The 13,416-nt window shown below is 35.5% G+C and overlaps 1 protein-coding gene across 2 annotated transcripts in view; it reads left to right on the top strand.

Annotated features, from left to right (window-relative positions):
- Positions 1-13,416, top strand: part of LOC109834194 (formimidoyltransferase-cyclodeaminase-like) — a 22,270-nt gene that overhangs the window by 6,426 nt on the left and 2,428 nt on the right. The gene's annotated exons all lie outside the window — the stretch shown is intronic.

The raw sequence follows: 13,416 nt of genomic DNA, 5'->3' as shown, positions 1-13,416 counted from the left end.
TTCCTGCTGTGCCTGTGTACTTAACACTTCCATTGTTAGAATCTGAACATAGTACTAGAAATTTTAAACCCCCTCATATTAAAGTCCTTGCAACTTGACACTAGAAACTCACACTGTATTGGTACAGTGATTTGTATAAATTAGCACTCTCACTGTTATTTGTACCACCACACTCCCACATGGTCAAACCTTTAAATAGTTAGGACTATAACCAAAATCCCCTCTCGATTCCTTCCACAAACGAGAGGTCCACTTCTAAATTGGACGATTAAACCTTTAAACAGTTAGGGTCATTCCAAATTTCATTTGGTCAAACCTTTAAATAGTTAGGACCACAACCAAAATCCTCTCTCGATTCCTTCCACGAACGAGAGGTCCACTTCCAAATTGAGCAATCAAACCTTTAAACAGTTAGGATCGTCTCAAACTTTTACTTTGTCAAACCTTTAAACAGTTAGGGACAAAGTTGGAATTCCATCTCGATAAATGAGAAATCCGCTTTCCAATTGGATAATCAAACCTTTAAACAATTAGGGTTATCTAAATCTTTTTGATTCTCGGAGTAGAGATCACACTCTTAGTTTCACCTCTTAGGATTCTCGAAGTATAGATCCCACTTTGAGTTTCTTTTGAAGCAGGAGATAGAATAAAAAATTCTTCCTCTCAGGCACCGGGTTTGTCTTTGCCCCAAGAGAAGACAACACTAAAATCCATGCTTTACACGTATGGGGACTTTATCTCAATCCCTAAAATAGAGATAAGTCTGCATCTAATACATGTTGTCGGGTGGTCCGTTCTCGTGAAAATGACAAAGTCTACGTATTCAACATCGTAGCACCGAAATCCATGCCTTACATGCATGGGGGACTTTATCTCAATCCATAAATAGAGATAAGTTTACGTCTAACACGTGTTGTCGATTAGTTTTTTGCCGTAAAAAAGACATCAGAATCCATGTCTGGGAGACATTATCTTAATCCCCAAATAAAGATAAGTTTACGCCTAACACGCGTTACCGGGTAGCCTATTCCCGTAACAATGATAAAGTCTATGTATTCAACATCATAGCATCAAGTCTAAGAAAATTTATTCTCTTAGCGCAACGTTACATGTGAAACGGGTTAAACAATTCACATGCTAGCCCGATTCAAATGGTAATCGGTAAATACACGTTAAATCTGTTGATGGCTGAGGGTTTGCCAAAAATCCTATGAGCATCCTGTGAGGGATGATTAAATCTATGTATTTAAAATTATAGCACTAAGTCTAAAAGAGTTCATTCTTTTAGCACAACGTTACATGCAAAACGAACTTAAACAATCTGCATGCTAGTCCGGTTCAAACGGTAGTTGGTAAAGGCACATCAAACCCGTTAATGGCTGAGGGATTGCTAAAAATCCTATGAGTATTATGCTTATCTGTTCTAAAAGGAATGGGTAATTATAATAAGGTACAATAGTCACTGACGCGTCAGCTTTATCAGTTGGTCTCGTGACTTGAACAGGCAAGCTAACCTCAACTCTAGCCGAAATTTCTGTAACCATGGAGAGGAAGGCTTGAAAACTCTATTCCTAGGGTTTTGAAGAAGTTTTCAAACTCCAGGAGGGACAAAGATGACCCAAGAGGATGCAAGTTTCAGGCTTAAACAAATTCAGTCCGAAGTATTCTCAGCTTGCTCTTCCCAAACTCCCAGGAGTATACGAGTATAAACTGGTCCTCCTCGCTCTAACTCCTCGAGAGCTTAAACTGTGTAAACTCCAATTAACGTATGAGTATAAACTGTGTTCACGTCGGTCACCGCGTGACAATTAAAGTCAACGTCGGTCAATGCGAGTTGACGCCATTCAACGCGTGACGATGAAAGTCGATGTCGGTCAACACGTGACGACGAAAGTCAACGTCGGTCAACACGAGTCAACGCCGGTCAACGCAAGTCAACACCAGTCAATGCGCTATAATGAAGGTTGATGCTGATCAACGCGTCGATAATTTCGCCAAAATAAGACTCAGAAAAATTTTAGGTCAAAGGATAATTTTGGGGAGTTCAATCATGATACGAATTCCTGACGAAGATGATCGGTTCAACGTCAATTCACGACATGAGCTGAATTCAGAAAACAACACACCTGTTTCAGTTCAAGATTTTAACAACGGTCAGACGATAAACACAATACCGGAAGAATTTTAGCTATTCGACAAAATATTGAATAGCCTGAAAGCTAAAGAAATCTAAGAATTAAAGACGAGACGTATCAAATCCAAAGTATTTTAGACTCCTCTATAAAAAATGAGGCTGAAAGAAACACTTTGTAAGGGGTATATGTAGGCGTTAAAAATTACCTATAGGTTCCCACACGTAGTTCAAAACAAAACGAATACGATAAACGTCATCATTAGATTATCCAATGCCAAGACGAAACAACAAAACACATAAAGCGAGCCGGTGAAATGCATGATGCGGCATAAACATGTACCAAAAAGGTTGCAAGTGCACAACCGTGTCAAGTTATAGTATTTAAGATATCGATCCTACGAGAAAGGTGTTTTATAGGAGAAAATATAAAATCGGTTCTTATGTTGTGTGCGTGACAAATAAGATTGATGAGTGAATGTGATTGTGAAGAGATTGCGATAGTGAAAATGGAGTGTAAATAGGTGCAAGTGTAAGTGAGAGTGAATTTGAAAAAGAATGAGTATGATCAATAAGGTGAGAAGGAAAAAATAAAATCAAGAAACAAATAAAAAAAATCAAGAATGAAGAACAAAATTCTAGAATAAAAGAAAATGCAAGAAATTAAAGATGGTGGATTCAATTATAGATATGGATAATCTAAAATTGAACCCACTTCTTAGAAAAGGGTGATTCCCTAGAGGGTTCTAGCCTAAAGGCGAATTAAACAAAATAAAAATAAACAAAAAGAAAAACTAAACCCAAGAGGGTTCTAGCCTCAAGGTGAATAGTGTAAGAAATTAAAATCTAACTACAAAATAAATTACAAAATCTAAACTACAAAATAAAATTGCAAGAATTAAATACATGAAAATAAATCTACTCTATAAGCATAAAATAAATTTAAGGCAAGAGGGTTCTAGCCTCTTGGCTATTTAACAAGAAAATAAAATCTAACTACAAGCATAGAAATAAATCTAAACTAATAAGCAATAAAAGAGAAAAAGAAAGAAATGCAAACCTTCAAATTAATTCTCCATCTTCATCTCTACCCCTATTTATAGTAATCTTCAATGAATATGAGCCATTGGATTTGTCTTGAGCCCCAAACAACAATCTCCACCTTTGAATTTGCTTTTTGTTCTTCTCTAATCCAACATAAGAGGCCTAATTGACTTTCAAGAAACAATTGAAAATTAAGTTGATTCATGAAGCAATCAAGTCCAGCCCATATGGAAATTAAATCTCCAGCAACCCAAGTTCCATTTATTTTCAAACAAGTCTGGTTGCATGAATGATAGTCTGCAGCACATAGTTCGGCCATGATTCAATTGATTTTCAAACTCAAAGCAACCGGCCATGTAGTCTTGCAGCCCAAGTCCTTGTCCATTAAATTGATGATTTTCCAATCAAAGCAACCGGCCCACAGAGCTTTTGATTTTCCAAGTCCAAGAAGCCAAGTCCGGTCCACATCTCAGCAGCAAATGAAAAAATGAAATCCGGCCCATTCCCATTCATTTGTTTTCGGCCCATGTAGTGAAACTTCATTTCATTCATTTGAGAAAATCCAACGATGCTGTAGCAACCACAAAGTCCGGTTTTGTAATCTTGAATAAATGCATAAAAGCCCACTTCATTTCAATTATTTGCATCCAAGTCCACGTTTGATTTTGAAATTCCAAGCCTCTACAACCAAGTCCAGTAGTCCGGTTCTCTTGGCTTTTTGCTTCAATGTGCTTCTAAAATGCTATAAAAATAAAGAAGAGAGATTTTGAGGGGTTTTTACATTTAATAATATTTATTTATATTTATGTGCAAACTAATCTAACAACATAAACTAATCTAAAAACAATTATTAATGGTATATTTATTCATGTAAAATAGATAATGAGGATATAAAATTATATAAAAATATGATTATCAAATACCCCACACCTAAACTTTTGCTAGTCCTCTAGCAAAGAAAATAAAAAGAAAATCCTAACTCACTTTCGTAGGAATCGCGGTTATATTTAGCGTATACAACAAGCCTTTAAACCCCTAGGTTACCCTAGTGAACGAGTTGTAGTCTCGTGAGGGTTTGCAGTGAATATACCCACAAAATTCGGTCAACTTGCCAAATTAAAGAAGTCAGTAAATAACTAAATTCACTTGATAATCTTTTAGATAATCTAATTGGAGCCAGTTATCACTCAAGAAAACATTTTTATATATAACTCTAAGGTATATTTTCAAGAAAATCTTCTCATTGTAGCAATACAAAACCAAGCCAAACTTAGAAATTTAATTTAAAAGTTTTGAAAAGAACATGCTAACTCTTTGTTTTAGATAATTTTCAAGTTGTTTGATTTAAAATATTTTCCAAGACAATATATACAACTATAAAATATTTATTAATTTTTTTTAACTCTTTCATCCTTGCTGATTTTTTTCTACTTTAACGGGCTTTCTAATTGACCTTTTAACGAGTTTTGGGACAATGGATCCCAACCCAAATGGGCTTAGGTCATTAAGTATGAAAATACTCATTGGGCTTAATTACTCGGTCAGCTTAGGCTTTATAAGATAGAATCACCTTGAATTCAAGTGTTTTTTTTTCTTTTTGGTGCCCAATTTTCGCACTCTTCTTTTGCAAATTTTATAAATTTTTTTTGTATATGTATATATATTTTGAAAATATGTAAATCAAGACACTTTGAAAAAATTATTTTCAACTCTAAGTTAAGCATGCAAAAATTTCATTATTTAAAATAAAAGTCCAAGCTAAGGCTTAAGTAAAGTATACTACTTTGAAAATTATTTCTTAAGAAATTTATTTAGTGTTATCATAAAAAGTGAACTTAAATAAATAACTGACTAGGGATTAGAAAATTTCAAATTTATTAAATAAATTAATTATTACATAACTCTATCAATTTGGCAAGTGACGATATTTTTATAAATTTTTTTTAAAGAAAAAGGAAAAAAATGTAACTAAAAATATAAAATAAAGAGAAAAAATAACTAATTCTCACCCCCACACCTAAATCTAAATTTTGCATTGTCCTCAATGCAAACTCTATGATCTCACCCCCACACCTAAATTTTGTATTATCCTCAATGCAAACTCTATGATGCATAAAGTAAAGCAGATAAGAAGTGAAGCACTTACATTTGGTCCGCTGATAAAAATCTGCAATTACCTTTGGTCTGAGGAGGATGAAAAAATTTATTCTTCTTTCTTTTTTTTCTTTTTTTCTTTTTTTTTCTTTTTTTTCTTTTTCTTTTTTTTTTGAAAACTGAACAAGAAACTCTCACATGAGAGAAGAATAAATTCTTTTTATTATTCTGAAATAAACAAAATAAACAATGTAAAATAAAATATTCAACATGAAGAGTTCCTGTTCTACATTGAATCCTGCCTTACTGTTGAAAATTCTTCCCAGGATTTTAAACAAATTCAGAATGATATAATCAATAATGTGAATTTCCAAGCATTTCGGGGTGTTCAGTAATTCTTGCAACAAAGTAAGGTAGATATTATTGGTGTCATGCATTTTACATTTCTTAATGAACTTAGACTCTTGTACTGTGAAGTTTTGTTTTCTAACAACCAATTCTTCTGTGAAGTTCTGAAAATTTGGTTGTTGATTATTCTCCAAGAATCTAAGTTCATCAAGAAAGAGTTCTTCAAAATTTAATTCAAAGCAGCAAATGTTTAACACAGTTTTATTATTCTCAAGGACCTGATCTGCTTCTTCTAAAAACTCTAACTCTTCATCAAAAATTTCCTCAAAACTCAAATCAGACTCTTCTTCTTCTTCTTCTTCTTCTTCTCCTGATCTTTCCTGAATGTAATATATTTTTAGAGGCTGATTATTTGGTTGGTCCCCTGGATTAAAAATATTGAGATCAGCAGTCAAATTCCCAAAGGACAGCTTCATTTGACCAGTTCTACAGTTGATGAGAGCATTAGAAGTGGCTAAGAATGGTCGTCCTAAGATGACATGTGTCTGTCCTTTGGGATTGGAAACAGGCTGTGTTTCCAAGACTACAAAATCTACTGGAAAAATAAAATCTCCAACCTTAATCAGAACATCCTCTCACTCACCCATAGGGACCTTGACAGATCTATCAGCCAACTGTAAGGTGCATTTGGTTGGGTTCAGTACACCTAGACCCAATTGCTGATAGACTGAATATGGAAGCAAATTGACACTGGCCCCTAAGTCTAAAAGCGCCTTATCAATGTGAGTATTACCAATGATACATGAAATGATGGGGGAACCTGGATCTTTACGTTTCAAAGGTATGGGATTTGACAGCATTTCACTGATATTGGCGGCTAAAAAGACTTTCTTTGGAACATTTATTCTCCTCTTCTTAGTGCACAATTCTTTTAAAAATTTAGCATAAGATGGAATTTGTTCAATTACATCTAAGAGAGGAATGTTGACCTTAACCGGCTTGAATGTTTCTAGGATCTTCTCCTCCTGAGGAGAGTGTTTCCTAGACCTGAGTCTATCTGGGAAGGGAGCAACCGGTCTAAACCTATCAAAAGCAGGCTCAGGTTCGGGTTCAGGTTCTTGGTTATCTGAGGGGACTGATTGTTGAATAGATTCATCAGAAGGAGAAGGAATTTGTATTGGATCAGAAGTTTGACTTGGAGGAGTTCTCACTTGATTATCGACCTGTCTACCTGACCGAAGTGAATGGATTGCATTCACTTGGGCTTCATAGGATGAACTGTATCCTGTGTTCTTAGGGTTGACCACGGGTTGACTTGGAAATTTTCCTTTCTCTCTTTCACTCATGACACTAGCTAGTTGACTAAGTTGAGATTCTAATCTAGCTATAGCTTGAGTGTTGGAGTTGAGCATTTGTCCAGTGGATTGCATGAAGGAATTCAGAGTGCTAGACGTTTGAGTCAACATATTCGTGGTTTGAGTGGAGGCCTTAATTATGGTTTCCAAACCCCTTTCCAAGACATTGAGACGTTTATCCTGATCTGGATTGTGAGGAGTCTGAATTACAGCTTGATGAAGAGGAGACTGATTTTGATACGGCAGATTGGGTTGTTGAAATTGTGGATGAAAATTGAAAGAAACTGTGTTTCCCCTAGGAAAATGTTGGGTCGAAGTGGGAGTGAAGTTTTGAGTTCCGGGAGAATTTCCTTGATTCCATGCAAAGTTTGGATGGTTTCTCCAACCTGGATTGTAGGTTGGAGAAAATGGAGCATTTCTAGGGTGCTGGAATGCAGCGTTCATCTGTTCTAATGAATTGTTGTTTCCTAGGAGAGGGCATTCCTCTGAAACGTGGGTAGGAGACTGACAATTATGACATCCTGAGGCAGAAACATGATTGATTTGAGCTGGAGCTCGTTCCTTAATTTCTAAAGCTTCTAACCTTCGTAGAATTGTCGCCATCTTCGCTTCAGAAGCAATGTTTGACTCCAAGGAAAGACCACAAGACTTAGATTGGGGAATTGATGAAACCCTATCATCGCAGTGTTCCCATTGCATTGTTTTTTCAGAAAGACTCTCCAAAAACTCCCAAGCTCCATTAGTATTTTTCCTCATAAAATCCCCGTGGCACATTGATTCTAAGGAAGTTTTGCAGAATAATCTAATCCCTCATAAATTATTTGGCACAATCGCCATTTCTCTAAACCGTGATGAGGACATTGGATGAGAAGATCTTTAAATCGGTCAAAATACTTTCAAAAAGGTTCTCCCGGGATAATTTTAAAGTTTTGAATGCTGTTCCTAAGCTTTACCGTTTTATGAATAAGGAAAAATTTCTTAAAAAAAACGGTAACAAATTCATCTCAAGTTGAGATGGAATTTGTTGGTAAGCTGTACAGCCATTTTTTAGCTTTATCCTTAAGAGCAAATGGAATAAATCTAAGCTTAACCGCATCTTCATTTAATTCTCTCATTTTAATCATAATACATACTTCCTCAAATTCTGAAATAAAAATATATGCGTCTTTTGTTTCATTACCAAGGAATTTGGGAAGCATGTTTATGTATTGCGGTCTAAGCTCAAAATTTATTCCATTTGTTTCGGGGAGCCTAATGCATGAGGGGATTGCATTCCTAATGGGATAGCACATATCATGAAGAACGGGTGGATTAGGATGCTCCATTTCTATGATTGGTTCAAAGCGAATTAATCGATGTGTATTATCCCTAATCCACTGTTGCATACACCAAAATATTTCTTTTTATTTTTATTATTATTATTTTATATTTTTTTAAGAAAAGGAAAAAAATTAGTTTTTTTTAATGAGAAGATAAAGAAAAAGAAAAATCCTAACTAAAACAAATCAAAGCAATTACTTTTCAATCAACTCTAATTCTAGGGTTTAGCCTAACTCAACTAGACCAACTCCTAACCAAAAACTCCTACAGTGAAAAGATCAAAGTTTTACCCAGGTAGTTAGCCAGGTAAGGATAGTACTAGAGGGTGATCAAAGATCAATTAAGTACCTCTTTCCTTGCGGAGCGCTTTACGCAACCCCTAAACCTTGCCTTAGACACCAACTAATCTGAGAAAACTTAAACCGGTTCACTTAAGGATTTCTTGTTCCTTATTGAGCTCGAATCCTTAGGGGCCAACGTCTAATGAGTTTTATTAGGCTTGGGTGGTGTAGTGAGGAATTAGTGATTTTTGGGCTAAGGAAAGGGTGATGAAATCCCTCACCTTATCTTGATTATGGGGTTTTGCCCTTAAAAATATTTTTAAGTGTGTGTCAAATCAAGATGCTCAAATCACTTGGTGAATTCCTACACTATATGAAATGCAACCCTATGAATTAAAAGCAACTAAAAAGGATGGAAAAGAAAAATCTTTTTTTTTAATTAGGGTTAACAATCAAACAAATGAGAAGGGGGGATTTGTTTGAATTTATTATCTTGTTAGTAAATGTCAAAGTGGAGGATGAATTTTATTATGGTCAACAAAAAATAAAATCTCTTCTTCTTTTTTAAGTCCTAATTGTCTCTAATTGTGAAGAAGTAGCTAAAGGGTGGAATTAAAAACTAGAAAGAGGACTTACCTGAAAGCAAATCTTCAAATCCTAGCTCTCCAATCCGCGATCTTCAAGCTCCAAGCGTTTCCTTCACAAAAAACACACAAGTTAAAGAACCAAAATAATTAAAACCTACTTAAGCACCTTCCCCGGCAACGGCGCCAAAAACTTGATGCGGCATAAACATGTACCAAAAAGGTTGCAAGTGCACAACCGTGTCAAGTTATAGTATTTAAGATATCGATCCCACGAGGAATGTGTTTTGTAGGAGAAAATATAAAATCGGTTCTTATGTTGTGTGCGTGACAAATAAGATTGATGAGTGAATGTGATTGTGAAGAGATTGAGATAGTGAAAATTGAGTGTAAATAGGTGCAAGTGTAAGTGAGAGTGAATTTGAAAAGAATGAGTATGATCAATAAGGTGAGAAGGAAAAAATAAAATCAAGAAACAAATAAAAAAAAATCAAGAATGAAGAACAAAATTCTAGAATAAAAGAAAATGCAAGAAATTAAAGATGGTGGATTCAATTATAGATATGGATAATCTAAAATTAAACCCACTTCTTAGAAAATGGTGATTCCCTAGAGGGTTCTAGCCTAAAGGCGAATCAAACAAAATAAAAATAAACAAAAAGAAAAACTAAACCCAAGAGGGTTCTAGCCTCAAGGTGAATAGTATAAGAAATTAAAATCTAACTACAAAATAAAGTGCAAAATCTAAACTACAAAATAAAATTGCAAGAATTAAATGCAAGAAAATAAATCTACTCTATAAGCATGAAATAAATCTAAGGCAAGAGGGTTCTAGCCTCTTGGCTATTTAACAAGAAAATAAAATCTAACTACAAGCATAGAAATAAATCTAAACTAATAAGCAATAAAAGAGAAAAAGAAAAGAAATGCAAACCTTCAAATAATTCTCCATCTTCATCTTCATCTTCATCATCCAACAAAGAGAAGAAGAGAAAAATTTAAAGTGGTAAAAAAATTATTATTATTAATTGCTACAAAAAGTTACAATTTTGGAAGGCCTTCTCAATTAAGAGTAGCTCTCCTCTCCAAAAGGAGTTATAAAATTTTTCACACCTTTAACCCCTCACTCTCTACCCCTATTTATAGTAATCTTCAATGAATATGAGCCATTGGATTTGTCTTGAGCCCCAAGCAACAATCTCCACCTTTGAATTTGCTTTTTGTTCTTCTCTAATCCAACATAGGAGGCCTAATTGATTTTCAAGAAACAATTGAAAATTAAGTTGATCCATGAAGCAATCAAGTCCAGCCCATATGGAAATAAAATCTCCAGCAACCAAAGTTCCATTTATTTTCAAACAAGTCCGGTTGCATGAATGATAGTCTGCAGCACATAGTTCGGCCATGATTCAATTGATTTTCAAACTCAAAGCAACCGGCCATGTAGTCTTGCAGCCCAAGTCCTTGTCCATTAAATTGATGATTTTCCAATCAAAGCAACCGGCCCACAGAGCTTTTGATTTTCCAAGTCCAAGAAGCCAAGTCCGGTCCACATCTCAGCAGCAAATGAAAAATTGAAATCCGGCCCATTCCCATTCATTTGTTTTCGGCCCATGTAGTGAAACTTCATTTCATTCATTTGAGAAAATCCAACGTTGCTGTAGCAACCACAAAGTCCGGTTTTGTAATCTTGAATAAATGCATAAAAGCCCACTTCATTTTAATTATTTGCATTCAAGTCCACGTTTGATTTTGAAATTCCAAGCCTCTACAACCAAGTCCAGCAGTCCGGTTCTCTTGGCTTTAGCCTCTACAACCAAGTCCAGCAGTCCGGTTCTCTTGGCTTTTTGCTTCAATGTGCTTCTAAAATGCTATAAAAATAGAGAAGAGAGATTTTGAGGGGTTTTTACATTTAATAATATTTATTTATATTTCCATTCATTTATGTATAAACTAATCTAAAAACAATTATTAATGGTATATTTATTCATATAAAATAAATAATGAGGATATAAAATTGTAATAAAAATATGATTATCAATGCACAAACCCGTGAAACGACAGAACAAGACCAAAACTAGACATAGTCGCTTGAAAATCGCATCAAAGCGACCCGTCGGTGTGCGAGTTATATCAAAGGACCCGCACCCGTGCGGGTCACGTTGATGTGACCCGCTCCCGTATGGGTCACATTAATGTGACTAGCACGCCCGCGGGTCATATTGAACTGACTCGCACCCCGGTTCCCGAAAACGCGTATTTTGATGTTTTCTCAAAATTTATTCGTTTCGGATCCTCCCAACTACTTGGATATCATCCCTAAACGTGGTTAGACCGTTATTAACTAAAGATGAGGCCAAATCACTTGTTCTTATCGAAAAACACCACAATTGAAGCCTATAAATACAAACCTAAGGTCCTATACGCAGGGGATCTGAAATTCTGAAAAGATGGCGAGGTGCTGTCGGTTTGGAGAGTGAATCCCACGAATTTCAGAGGAGGGCTAGCAGATTTTGGCGAACTCCGGCATAAAGAAGGAGCGTTTCGAGAGATCTGATGCTCGTTTCGTCATTCCTTGAGATCAGAATTTGTACTGATCTCGAGAAAAGTTGTAATCTCACTTGGTTGAGATTATCACTTCTGTTCTTGTTTTCTTTGTGAAGCAACGAACATTTAGCCTTCCGATCAACCGGATCTGATCCGCGACGGTCCACAGATAAACCTCGGCATAGGCAAAGACCCCATGCGAGCAGCGGGTGATAAACATCATCTGCGTGTGTTTTAAAGAAAATTATAATCTTTCTATTTCTTTTGTGTAGAGAGATCTTATAAAAAGACTCATCTTTTGAATTCGTTGTAAACACCTGAAGTTGTAATGAATTTCTCAAAGAAATCAACTTTCGACACAAATAACATCTCTCGTCTGCAAAGCTACTATCCCTCTTTCCTTAGCCAACGCTTGTAATGTGGATGCTCTCTTAAATACCGAGTGACCTGTCCAGAATAATATGAAGTATGCAACAATAGCAACCTAGCAATTGTTGATACATCATTGAAAATAAGATTATTCGTCACTCTCCAAATGCGCCAGCAAAGAGTAGGAAAAAAATTGACCATAATTTTATGCTTCCTCTCTCCTCTATCAGAGAACCGTATGAATAATAACAAAGCCAAAGTTTTGGGACAAGGAGGATAATTTGAGCATGGGCAAGAAAAGATTCATTTCCAACGCAAAAGTGTGCTGAAGAAACAAATGTTCATCACATTCAATTTGGTTATTGCAAAAGAACAAGTTGCATTTCTAAGTCCACCCCTTAGGCAAGATTAGCTTTTGTATGGAGTTTTTCTCTTGGCGAGAATCTATACAAAAATTTTGGCTTTGGTTGGAAGAATAGATTTCCAAATGAATTTAAAATCATTATAAGAAATGCCATTGCCATTAAGCAAGGTGTACATGATCTTAACTATGAAGTTTACCTGAAGGATGATATGGCCACCATACCTCATTTCTATTTCTATAGGGAGTGATAGAGAGATTGTGCAGGAATTCTTTTAAGTCTGTAACATCTTCTCTATCATTTGCTGAAAGTGTCCTTTGAATCAAGGGTTGCCACCTCCATTGGTTATTGTGAAAGATCCTCTTAGACCTAACATTGACATTTTTGGAGAAAGATAATTTGTAAGACAAGGAAAAAAGAGATGCCAAAGAGTTCTGTCTTGACATTTGTCCTCTCAAAATCTAGTATTTGCCATTTTATAGCTTACACCCTCTCCGTCAATTAAGGATTTCTTCCTCCCTCTCAAGAACATTTAAGTATTTGCCAATTTATAGGTAGGGAGATCAATGAAAAAAGTTGAAAGTTCAGAGGGGTTTTGTAGATACGCATGGTTCGTGGGGTCCGTGAGATTAAAAAAAGTTGAGGGTATGTTTGCAAAACCGCCCAAAGTTGAAGGTTTATGAAATTAACACATTCAATATACTCTCTATGTTTGCTAATTAAATAATTAAATCAGCCTTTGAATCACATCTAGAAATTCTGAAATTGTAATTAATAAATTCAAAAAACCTCAAAACTTTTCCTGAAACAATTGTTTGCTTTGTGGTTAAGTGTGATGGAAAAGAATTATGAAATCCATAACTGCTTTCCTATTAGGGATTTGCTAAATATTGCTCTCAGAGTAATGGTTAAGAATGATAGAAAAAGCGAAAGAAGAGAGAGAGAGAGAGAGAGAGAGAGAGAGAGAGAGAGAGAGAGAGA

The sequence above is a fragment of the Asparagus officinalis genome, chromosome 3 (genome assembly GCF_001876935.1).
Source record: "Asparagus officinalis chromosome 3, Aspof.V1, whole genome shotgun sequence".
NCBI lineage: Eukaryota > Viridiplantae > Streptophyta > Magnoliopsida > Asparagales > Asparagaceae > Asparagus > Asparagus officinalis.
The sequence above is the reverse complement of the archived record's forward strand: the minus strand, read 5'-3'. Positions and strand labels throughout refer to the sequence as shown.